Source organism: Cherax quadricarinatus, chromosome 45 (assembly GCF_038502225.1).
Source record: "Cherax quadricarinatus isolate ZL_2023a chromosome 45, ASM3850222v1, whole genome shotgun sequence".
Classification (NCBI taxonomy): domain Eukaryota; kingdom Metazoa; phylum Arthropoda; class Malacostraca; order Decapoda; family Parastacidae; genus Cherax; species Cherax quadricarinatus.
The window spans coordinates 12,973,217-12,990,839 of NC_091336.1; the positions used below are offsets into that span (position 1 = coordinate 12,973,217).

Consider the following 17,623-nt stretch of genomic DNA (forward strand, 5'->3'; position numbering starts at 1 on the left):
GTATTCGCCAAGCGGCGGAAGGAGGTTGAGACTCAGCTCCTGGCCCCACTTCCATGATTACTTTGATCCTGGTGTGATCGTAAGTTTACTCTGGGAGTGTTGATGGTGTCTGACCGCATATTGATGAAATTAAGATACACATACAACATCTGGGTAACTTTATTGTAGTCGTTTCGCCATCCAGTGGCTTTATCAATACAAATTCTAGGACATAATTTGAAGACAGTAGAACTATATACAAATGATGAGGTACTCAGTCCCTCAGCCTTGGAGTTGGTGTGAAGATCACCGTAGCCGTGAATGTCCTGGAGCAGAGGTAAGGAGGCTGGCGCTTATATACTAACGTCAGGTGGAAAAGGGACGTGCAGCAGACAAGGGCATAGTCACTGGTAGGCGGGATTCCCCAGTGGAAGTAGGTTATACCCAAAGAGATGGGTTAGCAGTAGTAGTAGCTGTCGTAGCCGTGAAGGTTATACCTGGAGGTTATTCCGGGGATCAACGCCCCCGCGGCCCGGTCCATGACCAGGCCTCCCGATGGATCAGGGCCTGATCAACTAGGCTGTTACTGCTGGCCGCACGCAGTCCAACGTATGAGCCACAGCCCGGCTGATCCGGCATTGACTTTAGGTATCTGTCCAGCTCTCTCTTGAAGGCAGCCAGGGGCTTATTGGCAATTTCCCTGATGCTTGATGGGAGGCTGTTGAACAGTTTTGGGCCCGGGACACTTAAGGTGTTTTCCCTTAGTGTACCAATGGCGCCCCTACTTTTTATTGGGGGCATTTTGCATCGCCTGCCCAGTCTTTTACTTTCGTAGGGAGTGATTTCTGTGTGCAGATTTGGGACCATTCCTTCCAAGATTTTCCAAGTGTAGATTATGATATATCTCTCCCTCCTGCGTTCCAACGAGTACAAGTCAAGTGCTTCCAAGCGTTCCCAGTAGTTAAGGTGCTTGACAGAACTTACACGTACAGTAAAGGATCTCTGTACACTCTCTAGATCAGCGATTTCACCTGCTTTGAATGGAGATGTTAATGTACAGCAGTATTCCAGCCTAGAGAGAACAAGTGATTTGAAAAGGATCATCATTGGCTTGGCATCTCTCGTTTTGAAAGTTCTCATTATCCATCCTATCATTTTCTTTGCACGTGCGATCGTGGCATTGTTGTGATCCTTGAAAGTGAGATCCTCAGACATTACTACTCCCAGGTCCCTTACATTATTTTTCCGCTCTATTGTATGGCCGGAGTCAGTAGTATACTCTGTTCTAGTTATTTTCTCCTCCAGTTTTCCATAACGGAGTAGTTGGAATTTGTCCTCATTGAACATCATATTGTTTACCGTTGCCCACTGGAAAACTTTGTTTATATCTTCTTGGAGGTTAACAGCGTCCTCAGCAGATGACAGCCTCATGCAGATCCTAGTATCATCAGCAAAGGATGATACTAGGTTATGGCCATGTCCTCAGAATCAAGAGTCCATTATGTTGCAGTACTCACCTAATTGTGGTTGCAGGGGTCGAAACTCAGTTCCTGGCCCCACCTCTTCACTGATCGCTACTAGGTCCTCTCTCTCTCTCTCTGCTTCCTGAGCTTTGTCATACCTCGTCTTAAAGCTATGTATGGTTCCTGCCTCCACTACATCACTTCCTAGGCTATTCCACTTCCTGACGACTCTGTGACTGAAGAAGTACTTCCTAAAATCTCTATGACTCGTCTGAGTCTTCAGCTTCCAATTGTGACCCCTTGTTTCTGCGTCCCCTCTCTGGAACATCCTGCCTCTGTCCACTTTGTCTATTCCACGCATTATTTTGTATGTTGTTATCATGTCTTCCCTGACCCTCCTGTCCTCCAGTGTCGTCAGGCCGATTTCCCCCAATCTTTCTTCGAAGGACATACCCCTGAGCTCCGGAACCAGCCTTGTTGCAAACCTTTGTACTTTCTCTAATTTCTTGACGTGCTTGGCCACGTTTAGGTTCCAAACTGGTGCTGCATACTCCGGTATGGGTCTGACGTACACAGTGTACAGTGTCTTGAATGATTCCTTACTAAGGTATCGGAATGCTATTTTCAGGTTTGTCTGGCGCCCATATGCTGCAGCAGTTATCTGGTTGATGTGTGCCTCCGGAGATGTGCTCGGTGTTATGGTCACCCCAAGATCTTTCTCCTTGAGTGAGGTTTGCAGCCTTTGTCCACCTAGCCTATACTCTGTCTGCGGTCTTCTTTGCCCTTCCCCAATTTTTATGACTTTGCATTTGGCAGGATTGAATTCGAGAAGCCAGTTGCTTGACCACGTGTCCAGCCTGTCCAGTGTCTAACAAGTTGTACAAGAATGGTATACAATACTGACAAGACGAATTTAAGACACATATTATAATTATTATTATAATCATGGGGGAGCGCTAAACCCGTAGGACTATACAGCGCATGTGGGGGGGGATGGAAGGTATTCAGACTAAATTCAGAGAATCGGAGCACAGATCCAATTCCCTAGATCAAGAGCCCCTCACCAGCGTCAGGGGAACCTCCTTTGAGGGGTCTGACCGCATAAATGTTGTAGGGAAGATGGACGCCCGAGGGTGTAGAGGCCAGGCTGGGTTCATGCGTGGGTCCGTTCGTGTCACCGTCCTTGTAGTCGTAGCTACCACCTTATCACAAACACGCCAGCCAGCCAACCAACCAGTCAGCCAGTCACACGCCAGTCAAGCTCTCTGCCAACTTGCTAACCCACAAGAGGGAAGTGAATAGAAGATGTAGGCGTGGAGAGTGTGGCAATAAAGGGTGTGGGGGGTGGAGAGTGTGACAATAGAGGATGTGGGTGTGGAGTGTGGCAAAACAGTGTCTAGATTCGCCTCAAACTCGCTGATTTCTCTTTCCGTTGGGTGGGGGGAAGGGGAGGCCGAGTCTTAGTTCCTTGCTCCGCCTCTCACCTAAAATAAACTAGTTACTTAGTTCGTAGTTTTTGGGCCGTGTCGTATGCATTCTTGAAACTGTGTATAGTTTTTCTTCCTCGTCCAGCTCTGTCCTCCCGATGACTGCACGCTACCTCGCTACACGTTTTTACCACCTTGAGATCTCTGATATACCTTTCATGAGTTCCGAGAGTTTTTCTACTCCCGGAGCCCGGCCATGGGCCAGGCTCGTCTGGTACTTGCCTAGTCAACCTGGCAAGTTCTATTTATATCCCTGTGCCTATCTTCCTGTGATTCCCCTTATCCTCGAAAATCAATCTGTCCATATCTGCTTGTCATTCCCTTGGTGTATTTTGCATGTCGTTATCTTCCCTCTTCACATAATGCTCCCCTCAGTTCAAACTCAACTTGTTAGAATTTTTTCCAGTTTGCATAATCAGATGCTGGTATTGTTGTATCTGCACTAAAATATTGCACGGTATACTCAAATATATTTTTTTCTTTAACTGTCCTATGCTTAAGACACACGTGCAACAATTGGGTATCTTTATTGATGATTTTTTCGCATACACAGTAGACTTCTTCAGTCAAATACAGAGGCAGCAGTAGTAGTGAAATAATGATGATGTAATCAGTCCACCAACCTCGGAGAAAAACGTATTTGAGGTGGTCAGTCCCTCAGCCTGGAGAAGACAGCTCGATGGTCTGGAACCACATGAAGCTGAAGAATGAAATCGAGTCTTAAATACTGTCGAAGGTGAGATGGAAGATCTGCGGTAAAAATGTGCGAGAGACACGCTGCAGTGCAAGCTTTTATTGCAAAAAAGTTTCGCTCTTTGTGTAATTTTATCATGTTTCGCCCTGTCTAAATCTTTACAAAGTCCTAACTTGATAAAGCTCTGCACAGACCGAAAAGTGACTTTATAAATCTCCACACTGAGGGAAAAACGTGATTTCATAAAACTCTACACAGGGCGAAACGCTGTCTCAATAAAAGCTTGCTCAACAAACTATGTTGGAGCACAACATTTCGATCCAAAAATACACGATAGTCACTACCTGAAACCCGGTTAATATCTACTATCTTAAAAATGATTAATAGTCTACCTTAATACTGCTTAATAGCCTACCTTTATACGGTTAATACTTTATCTTAATATTGCTTAATAATGTCTACTTCAATACAAGTTAATAATACCACTATGCAGATTATTCCACTTTATTGTTTAATAAAGTCAATACAACAAAACTTTTCCAGTTATTCAGGTCAATGTTTTTCTCTCCGTTACGTTCAATATAAACTTAACGTCACAAATAATATTAATTAGATATTTTAATTAAGCGATTATGTCTGCCGTAATTATACCCTCGGGGAATAATGTAAATGAATGTTGTTGTAGGCGCTGTTTACACTCGCCAGTTTTACTGTCATTACCATTACTATAATGACGTCAGTTTTAAAGTAATGACGTCAGTTTTAAAGTAATGACGTCAGTTTTAAAGTAATGACGTCAGTTTTAAAGTAATGATGTCAGTTTCGCGGAACATGCACAGACACGATTACGACTGTAAATAAGGGTTACAACTTGTATTGAGCACTTAATATGACCTCTTTGATGATAGGTAATGTAGAAGCCACTCCCCCCCCCACACACACACGCACACACACACACACACACACACACACACACACACACACACACACACACACACACACACACACACACACACACACACACACACATATCGTAGGGGTTCTTAAATGGAGATATCGAGGGTTGAAGGTAGACACACTTGTTGGATGGTAACGATATATTGTCAGACTGTGATGACGGGAATTGGAGCCCAGCCTCTGCCTGTCCTAGCCTGGATGTCTAACGCCGACTGAGAGGGAGGCAGAGGTACGAACGTTCAACGGTGGCGCGAAACACACTCTAGCTCTTGACCCCCTATGTGGTCCTTAAAATATGGTGCTACAACCCTTAGTAGTGCGCCAAAACACTGGTAGAGGTTGGGTGCGTACCACAACACAGTGATAGTGGTTGGGTTTGTGGGTAAACAGGGCTAAGACCGGGCAATGGTGAGACACACGTGGTGTGTGGGTGGTTGGGCCTATGGGTTGAACGGCGTAAGCCTCACTGAGGACAGCCACACTGCCGCGAAGATATTCTAAGCTGGCTAGCTTAAAATACACCCACGAAATACCACAACACCACAAGGATGAAAAAGAGCACTCAGAATTGCTTGGAGCTTGAATCACAAGCGATGAAGACTACTTACGTGGCTTGCTTGAGTACTGGGGTAAGACACCTGGGTTAGTTGCTAGCTGGCTTATCTTAACCCTTCACACAGAATAGCTTGATAACTTCTCACGATGAGCACAGCAGGGGGGGAAGCTGGCTTGGCAGGCAAAGGAACTGGATGGAGTAGACTAGGCTCGACTGGGCTCCCTCATCACAGACTGGAAGCTGGCTTATTTTGCAAACTCGGGTCAACCCCTCGGGAGTGATGCAAATAAACAGTTAAACACTAATACAAAGAGACTGACCAGTGAATGGTGTAGAAGCTGGTAGGAGCTTGAGAGAGTAGCTGGCTTGAGGTAGCTGGCTGGGGTAGGTCGAGCGTACCCTGCTCGGCAGGCCTACTCACAAGATGGCAGGCTCGGTCAAAATTTATCTCCAGAAATCGCTGTAATCGTCAAAATTACAGGCCTTCCATTGCCACCATTTATCATAGGGGTTCTTAAATGGAGATATCGAGGGTTGAAGGTAGACACACTTGTTGGATGGTAACGATATGTCAGACTGTGATGATGGGAATTGGAGCCCAGCCTCTGCCTGTCCTAGCCTGAATGTCTAACGCCGACTGAGAGGGAGGCAGAGGTACGAACGTACACATGCGCATCCCGTGATGTCACACAAAGTCACAGGCCTAGGGATCTCCTATCTAAAGCACATGGATGATACTGATATGCTATACAACACAGGGATCAGCAACTATGCCGACACACACACACACACACCGGTAGGACTCCAGGAAATCAGAACAGGGAGGTACACTAACAAGTGCTGGATATAGTACACATAACCAAGGAGGAGGTGAAGCTGCTATGTGAACTTGACACCTCAAAGGCGGTGAGACCAGGCAACATATCTCCGTGGGTCCTTAGAGAGGGAGCAGAGATGCTATGTGTGCCATTAACAAAGATCTTCAACACATCCACTGAAACTGGGCAACTCACTGAGATATGGATGGCAAATGTAGTCCCAGTTTTTAAAAAAGGTGACAGACATGAGGCATTAAACTACAGACCTGTGTCACTAACGTGTATAGTATGCAAAGTCATGGAGAAGATCATCAGGAGGAGAGTGGTGGGGCACCTGGAAAAAAACAAGCATATAATCGACAACCAGCACGGTTTCAGGGGAGGAAAATCCTGTGTCACAAACCTACTGGAGTTTTATGACAAAGTGACAGAAGTAAGACAAGAGAGAGAGGGGGGTGGATAGACTGCATTTTCTTGGACTGCAAGTAGGGCTTCGACACAGTTCCTCACAAGAGATTTCTGCAAAAGCTAGAGGATCAGGCACACATAACAGGAAAGGCACTGTAATGGATCAGATAATACCTGACAGGGAGGCAACAACGAGTCATGGTACGTGAAGAGGTGTCAAAGTGGGCCCCTGTGACAAGCGGGGTTCCACAGTGGTCAGTCCTAGGACCTATGCTGTTTTTGGTGTATGTGAATGACATAACAGAAGGGATAGACTCAGAAGTGTCCTTGTTTGCAGATTATGTGAAGTTAATGAGGAGAATCAAATCGGTCGAGGATCAGGCAGGACTACAAAGAGACCTGGACAGGGTACAAGCCTAGTCCAGCAACTGGCTCCTAGAGTTTAACCCTGCCAAATGCAAAGTCATGAAGATTGGGGAAGGGCAAAGAAGACCGCAGACACAGTATAGTCTAGGCGGCCAAAGACTGCAAACCTCACTCAAGGAAAAAGATCTGGGGGTGAGTATAACACCGAGCACATTTCCTGATGCGCACATCAATCAGATAACTGCTGAAGCGTACTGGCGTCTGGCAAACCTAAGAATAGCGTTCCGATACTTCAGTAAGGAATCGTTCAAGACTCTTTACACCATTTACGTCAGGCCCATACTGGAGTATGCAGCACCAGTTTGGACTCCACACCTGGTCAAGCACGTCAGGAAATTAGAGAAAGTGCAAAGGTTTGCAACAAGACTAGTCCTAGAGCTAAGGGGATTGTCCTACGAAGAATCGTTGAGCGAAATCGGCCTGACGACACTGGAGGACACGAGGGTCAGGGGAGACATGATAACGACATATAAAATACTGCGCAGAATACACAAGGTGGACAAAGACGGGATGTTCCAGAGATGGGACACAGAAACGAGAGGTCACAATTGGAAGTTGAAGACTCAGATGAATCAAAGGGATGCTAGGAAGTATTTCTTCAGTCACAGAGTAGTCAGGCAGTGGAATAGCCTAGAAAGTGACGTAGTGGAGGCGGGAACCATACATAGTTTTAAGACGAGGTTTGATAAAGCTCATGAAGCAGGGAGAGAGAAGACCTAGTAGCAATCAGTGAGGAGGCGGGGCCAGGAGCTATGAATCGACCCCTGCAACCACAAATAGGTGAGTACAAATAGGTGAGTACACACACACACACATATCAGGCGCGTATAACAGGAAGGGAACTGCAATGGATCAGAGAATACCTGACAGGGAGGCAACAACGAGTCATGGTACGTGATGAGGTATCACAGTGGGCACCTGTGACGAGCGGGGTCCCACAGGGGTCGGTCCTAGGACCAGTGCTATTTTTGGTATATGTGAATGACATGATAGAAGGGATAGACTCTGAAGTATCCCTGTTCACAGATGATGTGAAGTTAATGAGGAGAATTAAATCGGATGAGGATCAGGCAGGACTACAAAGAGACCTGGACAGGCTGGACACATGGTCCAGCAACTGGCTTCTCGAATTCAACCCTGCCAAATGCAAAGTCATGAAGATCGGAGAAGGGCAAAAAAGACCGCAGGCAGAGTATAGGCTAGGTGGACAAAGACTGCAAACCTCACTCAAGGAGAAAGATCTTGGGGTGACCAAAACACCGAGCACGTCTCCGGAGGCACACATCAACCAGATAATTGCTGTAGCATATGGGCACCTGGCAAACCTAAAAATAGCGCTCCGATACCATAGTAAGGAATCGTTCAAGACACTGTACACTGTGTACGTCAGGCCCATACTGGAGTATGCAGCACCAGTTTCGAACCCACACTTGGTCAAGCACGTCAAGAAATTAGAGAAAATACAAAGGTTTGCAACAAGGATAGTTCCGGAGCTCAGGGGAATGTCCTACGAAGAAAGGTTGAGGGAAATCGGCCTGACGACACTGGAGGACAGGAGGGTCAGGGCAGACATGATAACGACATACAAAATACTGTGAGGAATAGATAAGGTGGACAGAGACAGGATGTTCCAGAGAGGGGACAGAGCAACAAGGGGTCACAATTGGAGTCTGAAGACTCAGACGAGTCACAGGGATGTTAGGAAGTATTTCCTCAGTCGTAGAGTCGTCAGGAAGTGGAATAGCCTAGGAAGTGATGTAGTGGAGGCAGGAACCATACATAACTTTAAGACGAGGTATGACAAAGTTCAGGGAGCAGAGAGAGAAAGGTCCTAGTAGCGATCAGTGAAGAGGCGAGGCCAGGAGCTGAGTCTCGACCCCTGCAACCACAATTAGGTGAGTACACACACACACACACCAACCACACACACCAACCACACACACACCAACCACACGCACCCACACAACCAACCACATACACAAGCACGCACATAGCTTCAAGAGTAGATATGACAAGGCCCAAGAGGCCAGAAATCAGTGTTGTCGATCAAGGTGGTCTAGGAGGCGGGGCCGGGAGCTGAGGCTTCAATCCAGCAAGCACAAATCGGTGAGTACAAGCTGGCGAGTAAATATACATATACAATGGCCATTGGCACTTAAGAAATATCTTTCAAGGAAACTCAGAGTAGTAAACAGTGGAAGACACTAAACGAAGATACAGCAGATAGGCTAACCTATTTGTTCCAATCCCTTCATAAACATTACATTTTTCACATATAAGATCCCTAATATATATATATATATATATATATATATATATATATATATATATATATATATATATATATATATATATATATATATATGTATATAGCTGTGTGGGTATTTTTAAACCCTTTATTTCAATAATAAAATGAAATCTGTAGTTACACAGTGATGGCGACAATGATTTAGGAGCTTACATATACAATCGCAAGGAATGTGGAAACTCTAACTTTAAGTTAAGAAGCTTTTCAAACTCTGGTTGGGAGCCCAAAATGTAACAGGCATTCCCTTTCTGGATCACCACAATGAGGCGCTGGAGGAGACACGATCACTGGTGGTTTCGATGACTTTGCAACCCAGCTCTTTGAGGAAACCCATGGCATGCTTCTCTCAGGAGCCGAGGGTCTTCCATCCTATAAGGACGTCGTGGTACTGGTGATTCAAACAATGTCTTTGTGTAGTATACAAAATGTAGTTTACATGTAATTAAAATATTGATAAGAAGAAAAGAAAGGCACTAGCATGCACGTGATCTTCCTGTGCTCAGCAGCACCATCCTGCTGATCAACACTAAATAATAATAATCTTTATTTCTACATTTACAAGGTATATAGGCCTAGTTGATATCAATGACATGCTACTATACAGAAAGCCCTTTGTTATGCAGAGCATTTCGGGCAAATTAGGTCATTTTTTATCCCGGGGATGCGACCCACACCAGTCTACTAACACCCAGGTACCTATTTTACTGACAGGTGAACAGGGACAGCAGGTGTCTTAAGGAAACACGTCTTAATGTTTCATCCGATTGCCGGCGCACTCAGATGTGTGTGCCGGCACGAGGTGGTTCACCACCCAGCATCACCATGGTTCACCACCCAGCATCACCATGGTTCACCACCCAGCATCACCATGGTTCACCACCCAGCATCACCATGGTTCACCACCCAGCATCACCATGGTTCACCACCCAGCATCACCATGGTTCACCACCCAGCATCACCATGGTTCACCACCCAGCATCACCATGGTTCACCACCCAGCATCACCATGGTTCACCACCCAGCATCACCATGGTTCACCACCCAGCATCACCATGGTTCACCACCCAGCATCACCATGGTTCACCACCCAGCATCACCATGGTTCACCACCCAGCATCACCATGGTTCACCACCCAGCATCACCATGGTTCACCACCCAGCATCACCATGGTTCACCACCCAGCATCACCATGGTTCACCACCCAGCATCACCATGGTTCACCACCCAGCATCACCATGGTTCACCACCCAGCATCACCATGGTTCACCACCCAGCATCACCATGGTTCACCACCCAGCATCACCATGGTTCACCACCCAGCATCACCATGGTTCACCACCCAGCATCACCATGGTTCACCACCCAGCATCACCATGGTTCACCACCCAGCATCACCATGGTTCACCACCCAGCATCACCATGGTTCACCACCCAGCATCACCATGGTTCACCACCCAGCATCACCATGGTTCACCACCCAGCATCACCATGGTTCACCACCCAGCATCACCATGGTTCACCACCCAGCATCACCATGGTTCACCACCCAGCATCACCATGGTTCACCACCCAGCATCACCATGGTTCACCACCCAGCATCACCATGGTTCACCACCCAGCATCACCATGGTTCACCACCCAGCATCACCATGGTTCACCACCCAGCATCACCATGGTTCACCACCCAGCATCACCATGGTTCACCACCCAGCATCACCATGGTTCACCACCCAGCATCACCATGGTTCACCACCCAGCATCACCATGGTTCACCACCCAGCATCACCACACAAGTACATCACTACACTAACACAATGAGTGTACACAAACTTGAGCCATGTGATAAAGGTCAAGGTTCCTTACAAACAAACACTGTTCTCGCCTCAGCCTTCAACCTCGTGGACATCTTTACTACAACAAGCACCAGCAATTCTCAATCTTAGATTGATACCTTCCCTGCGCACCCAAAATCTATCGCGCACGTGAAATTTCCCCTATATGCATCCAAAATCTATCACATGGGTAATGTTTCATTATGTAGTCAAAGTCTACCTATTGTGAGGGTGGTGTTCTACAGCCAGTGACTGGAAGCCAAAGAAGCACTCAGTACAGTGATGTATTGTGCTCCAGGTGAGTGCACACACACACACACACACACACACACACACACACACACACACACACACACACACACACACACACACACACACACACACACACACACACACAACAATGTGCAAGGAGGCTGAGGAGAGGTTTGTACCCACGGGTAACAGGACTAATGAAAAAGCCAGGATGAGCCCATGGTTCACCAAAAGGTGCAGGGAGGCAAAACCAAGTGTGCTAGGGAATGGAAGAAATATACAAGGCAAAGGACCCAGGAGAATAAGGAGAGCAGTCGTAGAGCCAGAAATGAATATGCACAGATAAGAAGGGAGGCCCAACGACAATATGAAAACGACATAGCAGCGAAAGCTGCTATGTCGTAATGCATCGCAACTACTCAAACGCACACTATTCGCAGATGACACTACATACGTCTTCTCTCACCCGAGCCCAGTCACGCTAGCCAATACTGTAAATACCGAATTACAGAAAATATCTACCTGGATGAGTACTAACAAACTTACTCTAAACATTGACAAAACCTAGTTCATTCAGTTTGGTAACAGAGCTACAGACGTCCCTCTTAACATAATGATAAACGAATCACCTATCACAAAATCCAGAGGGAAAATTCTCAGGAATCCACCTTGATAATAGACTCAAATTTCAAACACATATACAACAAATTTCCAAAAAAAAATTCCAAGACCGTAGGCATATTATCGAAGATACGGTACTATGTTCCACAGTCAGCCCTCCTGGCCCTATATCACTCACTTATTTACCCCTATCTCACCTATGGAATTTGTGCATGGGGCTCAACAACAATAAACCATCTCAGACCATTAATTACCCAACAAAAGGCTGCAGTTAGAATGATAACAAATTCCCACTACAGGCAGCACACTCCACCAATATTCAAAACTCTAAACCTACTCACCATACAAAACATCCATATTTATTACTGCACCTATTACATTCATAGAACACTTAACTCTGATATAAACCCTCCCCTCAAACGTCTCCTTACCAACCTCAACAGAACACATGACCATAACACAAGGCACAGATCACTCTTTGATGTTCCTCATGTCCATCTCACGTTATGCAAAAACTCAGTGCACATAAAAGGCCCTAAAATCTGGAATTCATTACCTGTGAATATAAAAGAAACACTGTCTGTTTATAAATTCAAGTCTCTTCTCAAAAATCACTTACTCACCCACAACTAAATAAATACTGAATAATTGTATCTCATAAATTGTATCTCGTAAATGTTTCTCATTATTGTATCTCATAAATGTCTAACCTGTTACCCAATCAAACTTTATTTTTTAATTACATTACCTAACAGAATACTCCATTCTACTGAATGTTCAGCAACACAGTAAATGACCATATGACCTGTCTTTGTAATACTCATTTGTGCTAAATTGTTACGTTTACAATAATGTTTTTACCACTTAAAAATCATTGCTTAGTTAATCTTAAGTTAATTTTAAGCCTGCTCATAATGCTCCGCATACAAGGGGCTTTGGCATGTTGCACTGTAATAACTGTATTCCTTTGTACTTCACTGTATCATGTTTAAATTAATAAATAAATAAATAAATAAATAAATAAAAAAGCCAAATCTGACCCGAAGCTGTTATACAGCCACATCAGGAGGAAAACAACAAAGGACCAGGTAATCAGGCTAAGGAAGGAAGGAGGAGAGACAACAAGAAATGACCGTGAAGTATGTGAGGAACTCAACAAGAGATTCAAAGAAGTGTTCACAGAGGAGACAGAAGGGGCTCCAGAAAGACGGAGAGGTGGGGCACACCACCAAGTGCTGGACACAGTACACACAACCAAGGAAGAAGTGAAGAGGCTTCTGAGTGAGCTAGATACCTCAAAGGCAATGGGGCCGGATAACATCTCTCCATGGGTGCTGAGAGAGGGAGCAGAGGCGCTATGTGTACCCCTAACAACAATATTCAATACATCTATCGAAACAGGGAGATTGCCTGAGGCATGGAAGACAGCAAATGTAGTCCCAATATTTAAAAAAGGAGACAGACATGAAGCACTAAACTACAGACCAGTGTCACTAACATGTATAGTATGCAAAGTCATGGAGAAGATTATCAGGAGAAGAGTGGTGGAACACCTAGAAAGGAATGATCTCATCAACAGCAGCCAACATGGTTTCAGGGACGGGAAATCCTGTGTCACAAACCTACTGGAGTTCTATGACATGGTGACAGCAGTAAGACAAGAGAGAGAGAGGGATGGGTGGATTGAATTTTCTTGGACTGCAAGAAGGCGTTTGACACACTTTCACACAAAAGATTAGTGCAAAAACTTGAGGACTAAGCAGGGATAACAGGGAAGGAACTACAATGGATCAGAGAATACTTGTCAGGAAGACAGCAGCGAGTCATGGTACGTGGCGAGGTGTCAGAGTGGGCACCTGTGACCAGCGGGGTCCCACAGGGGTCAGTCCTAGGACCAGTGCTGTTTCTGGTATTTGTGAACGACATGACGGAAGGAATAGACTCCGAAGTGTCCCTGTTTGCAGATGACGTGAAGTTGATGAGAAGAATTCATTCGGTTGAAGACCAGGCAGAATTACAGGGAGATCTAGACAGGCTGCAGACCTGGTCCAGCAATTGGCTCCTGGAGTTCAACCCCACCAAGTGCAAAGTCATGAAGATTGGGGAAAGGCAAAGAAGACCGCACACGGAGTACAGTCTAGGGGGCCAGAGACTACAAACCTCACTTAAGGAAAAAGATCTTGGGGTGAGTATAACACCAGGCACATCTCCTGAAGCGCACATCAACCAAATAACTGCTGCAGCATATGGGCGCCTAGCAAACCTCAGAACAGCATTCTGACATCTTAATAAGGAATCGTTCAGGACCCTGTACACCGTGTACGTTAGGCCCATATTGGAGTATGCGGCACCAGTTTGGAACCCACACCTAGCCAAGCACGTAAAGAAACTAGAGAAAGTGCAAAAGGTTTGCAACAAGACTAGTCCCAGAGCTAAGAGGTATGTCCTACGAGGAGAGGTTAAGGGAAATCAACCTGACGACACTGGAGGACAGGAGAGATAGGGGGGACATGATAACGACATACAAAATACTGAGAGGAATTGACAAGGTGGACAAAGACAGGATGTTCCAGAGATTGGACACAGTAACAAGGGGACACAGTTGGAAGTTGAAGACACAGATGAATCACAGGGATGTTAGGAAGTATTTCTTCAGCCACAGAGTAGTCAGTAAGTGGAATAGTTTGGGAAGCGATGTAGTGGAGGCAGGATCCATACATAGCTTTAAGCAGAGGTATGATAAAGCTCACGGTTCAGGGAGAGTAACCTAGTAGCGATCAGTGAAGAGGCGGGGCCAGGAGCTCGAACTCGACCCCCGCAACCTCAAATAGGTGGGTACAACTAGGTGAGAACACACACACACACACACACACAGGTGTTCAACAATTGGGCAGTGAACCCACCCCCTGGCAGCTACCTGTATATTTGATGTGTTCCAGATCTCTATAGTATACCTGCTTGAGTTGTAAGTTACACTGGCGTGTGATCACAGGGTGCACCACAGAGTGTACTACAGGGTGTACTCACAGCGCACCACTGTTGTAGAGAGCCGTGGTAGCCACATGTACCTGTAAGGGATATATGCATCAAGAGGTGTGCATCTATCATTATATATGTACCAAAAATCATGCATTTCTCAATATATATACATCGAAAGGTACTATGCCACCTTATTAATGTGATTTCGAATCAAAGCTGACCATACACACACAGATACAGACACAGACACACACAGACACAGACACAGACACAAACATAGACAGACACAGACACAGACATAGACAGACAGACAGACAGACAGACACACACACACACACACACACACACACACACACACACACACACATATGTCGTGCCGAATAGGCAAAACTGGTCAGTTAGCAAGAACTCATTTAAAATTAAGTACTTTCTATAATTTTCTCTTATACATTTAAAGATATATTGTTTTTCATTATGTTAATATAAAAATTAATGGTTTTGTACCAAAAGAACCTTAGGAAACTTACCTAACCTTATTATAGCAAGTGCAATTTAATTTAGCCTAATCCAACTAAATTTATTTTATATAAGTTTACAATAATTTAATAATAACTCACGAAATCGTAATGACACGATTGCAAACAGATCACACTACGCGCAGGGACATTTTTATGACTTTCTGATCGCGAGTTCTATCCCTGCCCGTTGTATGGTTTCATTTAATAATAAACAAACACAATGAAATATAGTTTTTTCCTTAATTTCACAATGATTTTTGCGAAATTATTGCATAGACAAATTTTCGCTTGCCTTATTCGACAAGAATAGCGCTGCTATTTAAACCAAAATCGCAAGTTTCACATATTAGGCATGACATATATGTATGTATATAATATGATCACAGTAAACAAATATCACACACTATATATATATATATATATATATATATATATATATATATATATATATATATATATATATATATATATATATATATATATATATATATATATATATATATATATATATATATATATATATATATATATATATATATATATATATATATATATATATATTATGCAAATATCGCAAACCAAGCGATACAGGATGCTACTCTCCCCCTCCGGTAGTTGTTTTGCTTAAAGAACAGGGTTCCAGACTCATCAACATCACTAGGGACCCAAGAGCAGCCACTTTCACGTTCCAGCGCCTCAGTGTGGCCATCCAGAGGGGAAATGCATGCTGTATACTGGGCTCGTGTCCGGCTTCGAAGGAGGTGGAGGAGATTCATAACCTTTGATATATTGTACCAATGTATTCACATTTATGTTTTATATCAATGTATTCTGTCTATTAATAAAGTTAGCATGTAGCATAAAAATATAGGGGATGGTAGGAGAAGAAAATATTGTCTTCTCTGAGGATGAGGGGCCACCAGTAAAGTTCTAGAGGTGGTACCTCCTCCCTATATATATATATATATATATATATGTGTGTGTGTGTGTGTGTGTGTGTGTGTGTGTGTGTGTGTGTGTTTTGTGCCGAATATGTAAAACTGGTCAATTAGCAAGAACTCATTTAAAATTAATTCCTTTCTAAAATTTTCTCTTATACGTTTAAATATATATTTTTTTCATTAATGTTAATGTAAAAATTTTTAATTTTGCACCAAAAGAATCTTAGAGAACTTACCTAACCTTATTATAACAAGAGCAATTTATTTTAGCCTAACCCAACTAAATATATTTTAGATTTGTTTACAATAATTTGATACTAAACAAACACAGTGAAATATAACTTTTTCGTTAGGTTCAGAATGATTTTGGCGAAATTATTGCATACACAAATTTTCACTTGTCCTATATGGCAAGATGAGCGTTGCTATCTAAGCCAAGATCGCAAGTTCTGACTATTCGGCACGACCTATGTATATATATATATATATATATATATATATATATATATATATATATATATATATATATATATATATATATATATATATTTCTCAGCGTATATATACGAAGAGGAATGTGTCTCCTACAATAGTATATATATTACAGAGCGTATACATCAAGAAAAGTATTTCTAAGTGTATTTATTGAACAGTGTCGCTTCTAGGTGTATAGTTTAAGTACGTGTATGAGAACACGACTGTGGTAGATGTGAGCCTCGTGGTTAGGAAATGTTCTAAGCAGACCAGGTCAGAGGATACACTAGTCAAAGACAGTGGTCTCATTAAGATAGTCAGAGATAAGAGAAGGAGACTGGCTATCACAGAATACTACAGATATGATGTTCACTCACACAGGAAAGACATAATAATCAACGAGATTTTATTGTGTAGTACCACTTAATCCTGTAAGTGAACACACCACCATAAAAACATTACATTTACACCATAAATACTTCGTAAACACAAACTATCACGCCACAACAATAACAGAAAATGTGATAAACGAGAAACGACGGCGGCGGCGGCAGCAGCGGCGGCGGCGACGGCAGCGGCGGCGGCAGCAGCAGCAGCAGCAGCAGCAGCAGCAGCAGCAGCAGCAGCAGCAGCAGCAGCAGCAGCAGCAGCAGCAGCAGCAGCAGCAGCAGCAGCAGCAGCAGCAGCAGCAGCAGCAGCAGCAGCAGCAGCAGCAGCAGCAGCAGCAGCAGCAGCAGCAGCAGCAGCAGCAGCAGCAGCAGCAGCAGCAGCAGCAGCAGCAGCAGCAGCAGCAGCAGCAGCAGCAGCAGCAGCAGCAGCAGCAGCAGCAGCAGCAGCAGCAGCAGCAGCAGCAGCAGCAGCAGCAGCAGCAGCAGCAGCAGCAGCAGCAGCAGCAGCAGCAGCAGCAGC

General features: G+C 44.3%; 1 protein-coding gene across 3 annotated transcripts in view; it reads right to left on the reverse strand.

Annotated features, from left to right (window-relative positions):
• Nucleotides 1-17,623, reverse strand: part of LOC128694832 (uncharacterized) — a 459,074-nt gene that overhangs the window by 264,058 nt on the left and 177,393 nt on the right. Inside the window, exon 2 of one of the 3 annotated variants that reach the window (XM_053785152.2) lies at nt 14,830-14,870. The exons of 1 other annotated variant lie outside the window; for it this stretch is intronic. The gene's annotated coding sequence lies outside the window, so the exon portion shown is untranslated. Of the gene's footprint in view, nt 1-14,756; nt 14,871-17,623 lie in introns of all 3 variants that reach the window. One more of the 3 variants, XM_053785149.2, reaches the window with a different exon arrangement.